An 8,340-nucleotide genomic window follows, 5' to 3' on the forward strand; every position below is an offset into this window, starting at 1 on the left:
ATATTGAGTACCTTTTTATATCTTTTTAAAATCACTTTCTAATATCTTCTCTTAAGATGTTTAAATATTTTATAAATATTTTAAATATTTTTGCAGGTTTATATTTTTGTTATTGGCTTATAAGTGTTTTTTTAATATATATTTTGGTGTAAGTTTTTTTCCATATATATATAATAATAGACAAATATGCAAATTGACCGTACCTTCGCTATGCCTGCGATTGGCCAGGAGGCGCAGGGGGGCGGGACTCGGGGTGGCCGGGGTGGCTGATTGGGCTGGCGGGACACTGAGCTCTCGTCGCCAGCGGCGGCTCAAGCTCAGAGTCTGCACCATGGCTGTGCTGCGGCACAGAAGGGGCCTCTGGGGCAGCAAGCTCAAGTCCCACCAGGGACCATTAAAAGCGAGGGAGCTGGGTGCCTGTCCCCTCAGGCACCAGGCCTTTCAGAAGCCTCCGCTGTGCTGGAGGCTTCTGAAAGGCCTGGTGCACCAGCGATCAAAAGCAAAAGCGTGGGAGCTGGGTCCCTGTCTGCTCAGGCACCAGGCCTTTCAGAAGCCTCCTTCTGAAAGGCCTGGTGCACCAGCGGACGGGCACCCAGCTCCCCCGTGATCAAAAGCAAAAGCGTGTAGGGCACCCTACACGTGCATGATTCAATCATGCACTGGGCCTCTAGAGTATATATATATTAAACATATATTTTTCCAGGTCCTGGATTACTTATCATTTTTTAATGACATTGTTTTTATGAAATCCAATTTATTATTACCTTCTTTTTTTGTTCTGTCTGAGAAATCTTTATTTACCATGTCTCTTGCTTGAATCAGACACATCACATACTATATTGTGTCCTTTTGTAACCTACTAGTTTTTGCTTTTCAGTTTAAGTCTATGATATCTGTTGAGTTAATTTTTGTATATGGTATAAGATAGAGGCTCAAGTTAATTTTATTTCAAAGTTCATATAGTTACTAAATAATGTTTTACTAAAGAAAGTTTCATTTTCCAACAAAATAATTTGATGTATGTGTAAATCCATTTTTATAATCTCTATTTTGTCCCATTGATCTGCTTGTCTGTTTTATATATCAATTGTATGCTGTCTGATTACTCATAGATTTATAGTAAGACTTTACATAGAGTAGTATAAGTCCTCCAACTTCATTACAATAAACTTATTGATTTTCTGGGAAAAAAAGGTACAGTAAAATCTTAATTGGGATTATAAATTTTAGAGGAGACTTTACAGTTTAACAATATTGAGTATCTTACATAATAAAAAGGTAATATTTAAATTACCATCACTCTGCTACGCCCATGATTGGGCCAGCGGGTGACACAGGGGGCGGGAGTCGGGGTGGCTGGGGTGGTGATTGGGCCGGCAGGACGCTGAGCTTGCGTTGCCAGCGGCAACGCAAGCTCAGCGTCTGCGCCATGGCTGTGCTGCGGCACAGACAGGCCTCTGGGGCAGGGAGCCCAGCCGGCGTTTTGGAGGTTTGGAGGCGGCGGGCGGTGGGCGGGCGGCGCGGCTCCCCCGGGAGGAGTCTGGCGGCAGTTGGGCCACAGGAGCAAGTGGCTGCGGCCCCAGCCTTCCTGGGCGGGAGGCAAAGGCAAGACCCTGGCCTGGGCTCCGGCAGCAGGAGGACCACACCCCTGCCCCGCCTCGCCCTAGGGGCCCAGGGACTTCGGAGCTGCCGACCAGCAGACAGACAGCTTACACGTGCATGATTAAATCATGCACTGGGCTTCTAGTTTTAATTATAACATGGTACATTTTATATTATTTAGGACTTATATTTATTGGTTTTCACTTTGCTACAAAATTGTTACACATTATTTTAAATTTTATTCCTTAGTATTTTATGTTTTTATTGTAAACTAGAGGCCCAGTGCATGATTGAATCATGCACGTGTAGGGTCCCCTACACGCTTTCGCTTTTCGTGGTAGAGCTGGGTGCCTGTCCGCTGGTGCCGGAGCAGACAGACACCCAGCTCCCCCACTTTGGATGGTCCACGGCCGCTGAGGGGGGCTGCCGCGGACACCTGGCTACCCTGCCGTTGAGAGGTGCAGCTGGGCGCAGGCTCCCTCAGCGGCCGCGGATCTGGCCTTTGAGAGGCACAGGGGGCAGGAGTCCTGTCCCCGTGCCTCTCAACAGCAGGGTAGCCCCCCTCAGTGGCAGCGGATCCGTGCCTCTCAATGGCCGGATAGGCCACCCCGAGTCCCGCCCCCCAGCCTCCTGCCGCCCAATCATGGGCGTAGTGGAGTGATGGTAATTTACATGTTACTCTATTATTATATAGGATGATGTTTTAAATTTAATATTACTTTCCAATATTTTGCTGTGATTATATAGAAGTACAAAGGAATTTTCTATATTATTTTAGATCTGTCAACCTTGCTGTAGTCACTTATCAGTTCTACTAGTGTTTTTTGTAGATTTCTTATAATTTTCTATAAAAACAATGAGATTGTCTGCTATTAAAGGCAGTTTTATTTCTTCCTATTAAACAATGCTGAAAATAAGTGAAATTAATATTTTTGTCTTGTTCCCTATATTAGGAACGTGTATTAAATATGTCAGCATTAGATATGATGTTAGCTATAAGTGTTACATGGATATCATTTGTCAGGTCAAATAAGTTCACTTCTATTTCTAGTTAACTGAGAATCTTCTTTTTAAAATAATGAATGGATATTTAATTTGTCAAATATTTTTTCTGCATTGATTGTGATTATCATATTGTTTCTCTCCTTTATTCTGTTATAATGAGGTGGGTTGAATAGTGTCCACCCCCTCCCCCCAAATTTATGCCCAGTTAGAAATTCAGGATGTGACCTTATTTGGAAATAGAATCTTTATAGATGCAATCAAGTTAAGATGAGGTTATACTGGACTGAGATGGGCCTTAATTCAAGAAGAGATAAATTTAGACACAGAAACATAGAATAGAGAATGCCATGTGAAGATGGAGCTGAGGGATGTCAAGAATTGCCCACAAACATCAGAAGCTAAGAGAGAATCATGGAACAGATTCTCTTTTAGAATCTCCAGTAGTAACAAACTATGCTGATATCTTTCATTTTATTTTTTTAGAGTTTTTTTCTTATTTATTTTTTTCAAGGAAAATTCTTTTAAATATAATAATGTTACATGCAATAATCATCAATATTTCAAGAAAAATGATTTTAAATATAATAATGTTACATGGAATAAACATTATCTTAAGAAAAACAGTTTTAAATATAATAATGTTACATGCAATAAACTCCAATTATTCAAGAAAAATGATCTTAAATATAATAATATTACATGCAGTGAACATTATGTTTTAAGAAAAAAAGGATTTTAAGTATAATAATATTACCAAAACTAATATCTTGATTTTAGATTTATAAACCCCAAAAACTATAAGAGATTAAATTTTTGTTGTTTTGAGTCACTCAATTTGTGGTAAATTGTCAAAACTCTAGGAAACTAATACTGATCTTAGTATTAGTTTCCTGTAATATCATTGCCACAGATGAGTTTCCCTGGAATGCAGACTCTGAGATGGATATTTGTTTGCTGGGAACCAATTCCAGCATGTAATAATTATAAGAGTTCCATCAAAAGGTTGATGGGACTTGGGTGGCTCAACAAGGGCTAAGCCACATATGTAATTACCTGTTGGAATGCTGGAAAAGCACTTCCCCCAAACCTGAATAGGATATTTGTTAACTGCCAGACAGCTCAGAGCATTTTAAATCTGCATATTATTGCCTTCTGTTGGCCAAACACCTGAACAGCTGTAGGCTATTTCCCAATCTCTGTAAACCTTACCCTTTAAAGTGTATTATCTCCACCTTGCCTTAGGACAAATTGTGTTAATAAATAGCACAGGGTCCTTAGACAAGGGGTAGTCTTTCAGCTCCTTTAGCTGAAGATCCTCTGACCCCCAGTACCTTTCAAAATTATCTTTCATCTTTGGACTGCTTCTTAATCTACACATCAGCTCCTTTTCCAGATTACAGCACCCCTTGTTAATATATATATTTTTTTTCTTTTTTTTTTTTCTTTTCTGAATCAATCCTGTGGGAGAATAAATGAAGTAGGAATGATCAAAATAAGTTGAACTTTGATGCAATCACAACAAAGGCCTCATCTGATCCCACAAGTAGTTCTGGAATGGGATACTTTTATAATTGTGCCAAATTAAGGGAAGGAGGCCGAGCTTTTATATTCTTGCATCAATTTAGGAGAATGGGTGCTTCAATCCAGAGGAGGTTAGAAAATCTGAGATACCACAATATCCACTATGGTTTACCCCTTACACTATTTGCACCCACCCATTTGTATTATTTTTGGGAGCAGCTCTTCGGGATTCTAGTGGGCCTCTTTTCATGAGAGAAATTTATAAGAGCACTATTAGTGGCAAAAATTAAAACCTCTAAATCTGCAGTGAGTATAAGACTAAAATTGATATCGTGATTCATGACTTCTCTACTCTGTAGCCTAGATTGTCCTCATTCATCATTAGCACTTTTAGGTCATATTCCATGAGGGATCTTAGACCCTGGTCACTGTTTTCTTCTCAGGTTATAGATAGTATACATGTCCATATATCATTTAAGTGGAGCAAAGAAATTAAAAACAAAAATAAAATAACACCCAGTTGAATCACTCAGATTTCAAATATAATCTTCCCATCATTCATAGTATAACAACAGCCCTTCCTGCTCCTAACGGACAGGGTCAGTTACATTTGCCATGTAGTGACTTCTTTTCATGCACGCTCGTTTCTCAGCACAAAGCTTAAACGATTCAGGTGATAGCCACGACTTGAAACTTGATGAGACTATTACTGTGTTTTTCTCACAGAATCATTCTCCTTCTGGATATTAAGACCTTTAAACTCACAAAACCTAGAGTTGTAGAGTGGGAAGTGCAAATTTCCCAAGCGTGTCACTGAGAGGTTGGTAAATGGGGTCATTTCTGCTTCCACACATTACTCTCCAGCCTGTACCTACTGGGGACACCAAGCCATAAAGAAAACATTGTTTTAGAGCACATACTGCATCCTATAGGATGGTGCTCATCCTTGCAACATACCTTTGAGCTGGTATCTCAGCTGTGCCTTCAAATTCCATTCCCTAGGTTAATAGGCCAACAGCTGTGAGTGGTGCAGTATGTGACAGAATGAATGGACATCATGGCCATATGCAACTTCTAAATCTCCTTTTCTATAAAGTATGTCTCTATTATTGATATAATATTATGTTATGTGGGATTCCATGTTGATGTATCTAATACTCTGAAAGCTCTTATACAGTGGTTCTGTAGGCAGGGTGGGCAAATTCCTATGCAGAACATATATTCATTCTAGTCAACATAAATCTCTGATCTTCCCAGGATTTTAGGTGTCCAAGAAAGTCAATTGATCATTAACTGGCTGGTTGGTTGCCTTGAGGGATAGTAGTGTATCTATAACTCAACAACCGTCTCTGTCGGTGGCAAGGTGAACACTAGGCAGCAATAGTACCTAGATGAGGTGAGTGTGAACCTATGATGTTGTGCTGATATACAGCTTCCATACCTGCCACCATGACCTCATTGTACTAGCATTAGCCAAAGACAAAAGCTAAGTGATGTTAACTGGCTATGTAAAACCATTGAGTCATTTTTTTATTTTCTTATGTAGGATGTTCTCTGGTGGACATTAAAATGACATTCAAAGATCTTTGTATTTTGTGCCCATTTCCATGGTTTATTTATTTATTTTTAACATTTTCCTATTTTTCAATTACAGTTGACATACAATTTAATATTAGTTTTAGGTGTACAACATAGTGATTAGACATTAATATAACTTATGAATTCATCACCTCAATAAGTCTAGTAACATGACTTTGAAATGAACTATGATAAGAGGATTATCTCTTTTATGGTAAATAGCTTACACACTAAAATCTCTTCTGTTCTATCAATATATCCTATCTAATAAAGAGGGAATATGCAAATTGACCATTGTACCATAACAAGATGGCTGCACCCACAACAGAGGCCAAGTTCCCATAATGAACCTTAAGGAGCAATCAGCAGGGACCTGAGGCTGCGTGGCACTGGGCTGGGACAGGCGACCTGAGGCTGTGCACCCCCCGCCTGGTGGGGCTTGATAGGGACCTCAGGCCATGCCCCCTGCCCAGTGGGGCTTGATGGGGGACATCAGGGTGCACCCCCTGCCCCAGCGCTGGGCTGGAGGACCTGAGGCTGTGCCCCCCACCCAGCAGGGCTTGATGGGGACCTCAAGTCATGCCCCTGCCCCAGCCCAGACCAAAAGACCTCAGGCTGCACCTGAGCCTGGCGGGGCTTAATGGGAGACCTCAGGCTGTGCCCCCTGGCCTGGGTTCAGGGACCTCAGGCTGTGCCCCCTGCCCCAGCACCAGGCCAGGTGACCTGAGGCAGCACCCCCAGACCCGGCGGGGCTTGAAGGGGGTAGGGCAGGCTGGGTCTGGATCTAGCCCAATGAGGGTGGAGCTGGCTGGGTCTGGGTCTTGTGTGATTTTGAGGTACACGTGGGTGCGCGGGGACTTGACTCTGGTTCCCATGGTGTGCCCCAAACTCTTGACAGGAGAAAGATTTTCATATACATTTTGCTAATTTTCTTTCATCACCGACACTTCTATTATAGAGAAAGGGCAAATAGCAATATTAAAATATTTCCTCTAATTAATTCCCTTTTAATGTGCATGAATTTTGTGCACTGGGTCACTAGTATTTTATATTTAAAGAGCACATAGTTGAAATAAAAATTTACAAATTGAATGTTCAGGTATATATGGGGAATATTGGAGGGGGCTATGGTACCAATATCATTAGTGAGATAATCCCACCCCCTCATCTTCTATTTTGTCTTTGGAGTCAGAAGCCTTTGTGTTTAAGATGGAGCACTTTGTGTCTGGCATTCAAACAGGAAAAAAGTAATATATAGTGTTATTTTGTTACCTACCTACTATATTAGCAGAAATAATGACTAGATATGGAGGGGAGTAAAATGTTATGGAGATTTCAAGTTTCTTTGTATGCTTTTTACCTTTAAGCTTAGTGTCAGAGTGATCTTTCCATCCAACTAAATAACATTAGCAAGTAGGAAGAGTAGGTTTTAAGCTTGTGAACTGGGGAGCAATTAACACTAAATGTAGCGAATATAAATATTTTAAGTTCAACCTAAAAATACTTCCAGTAAGAGGAATAGTGAATGTCCTTGTTATGTCTCCATATGTGTGTCTTCAGAGAACTAAGAGCTGAAAATTTCATTAGTACAAATTGGAAGGAATATTAACTCTAACTTTGAATTTATGTAATACCTTGCTGCTGAATTCATACCATGAGTATCACAGAGATTAAGGGACTGAACAATGTTCAGAAACTAGGCAAAAGAGACTCATTTGCATAAGTACTATTTCATCAGAGCTAAATTTCTCTTTATTGGAGTGCCAAGTGGTTGCTTTAATAACAAACTCAGGTCAGCAGGACACATGGTTTGATTCTTGTGTGACCAAACTGAAAGTGGCTTTTCCGAGCTGAGCCTCAGGTATGACACACTGTACTATATCCACACACCCTGTACAGTGCTATTATCTCCCCTGCTGGTTTAATTTATGTATTTAATTTTAGTTACCAGGGTGCAATATGGCTAATTACTTGAGAACTGCAGAACCTTACAAGTAAAATTTTTGCTTCTATAATTTGTGGCACATTAAGTATAATAATGTACATTTAATTTCCTCAAAAAAGATAATTATGCTAATAGAATTATTTGAATAAAAATTTGTACTTTGTTGTGAATCATATTCTCTACCTACTAATTTATATTAATACAAGTCAGTAAAGAATTTTTAATAAGCCACTTTCACCCTAGGTGGGCAAGTCTGGGAAATCATACAGGCACCACCCCTACCCTTAACATCCTCAGGAAAAAGGAGTGTTGCAGACTGTGGAAGGCCAGGATTTATTTTAGACAAAAGTTCATAGTGATACTGTTGTAACAATCTGGTTATTATTTAACAGGAAGGGAGTAGAGGGAAGACTAGATAATGTAGGCATGCCATTTATATAGCTTTGCTAGGAAGTTGTAACTTAACACTCCATGTCTGTTCCCCAACCCATGGGGTAAGGGCTTGGACAAAGGCAGGCCCCGTAAGGTCTCAGTGAGGTGGGAAGTTGCCTGCTTGTCTATCACACCTGGGAGTAAATTACTAGACATTGAAAGTGCACAAAACCTGAATATTTAAACTTCTGAACAAAGAAAGGCACTCTATTGGTTTTTACTCCCTCTCTTTCCTGCTTGCCTGTGCTCCTATGACT

The sequence above is a fragment of the Cnephaeus nilssonii genome (genome assembly GCF_951640355.1).
Source record: "Cnephaeus nilssonii genome assembly, chromosome: 3".
Classification (NCBI taxonomy): domain Eukaryota; kingdom Metazoa; phylum Chordata; class Mammalia; order Chiroptera; family Vespertilionidae; genus Cnephaeus; species Cnephaeus nilssonii.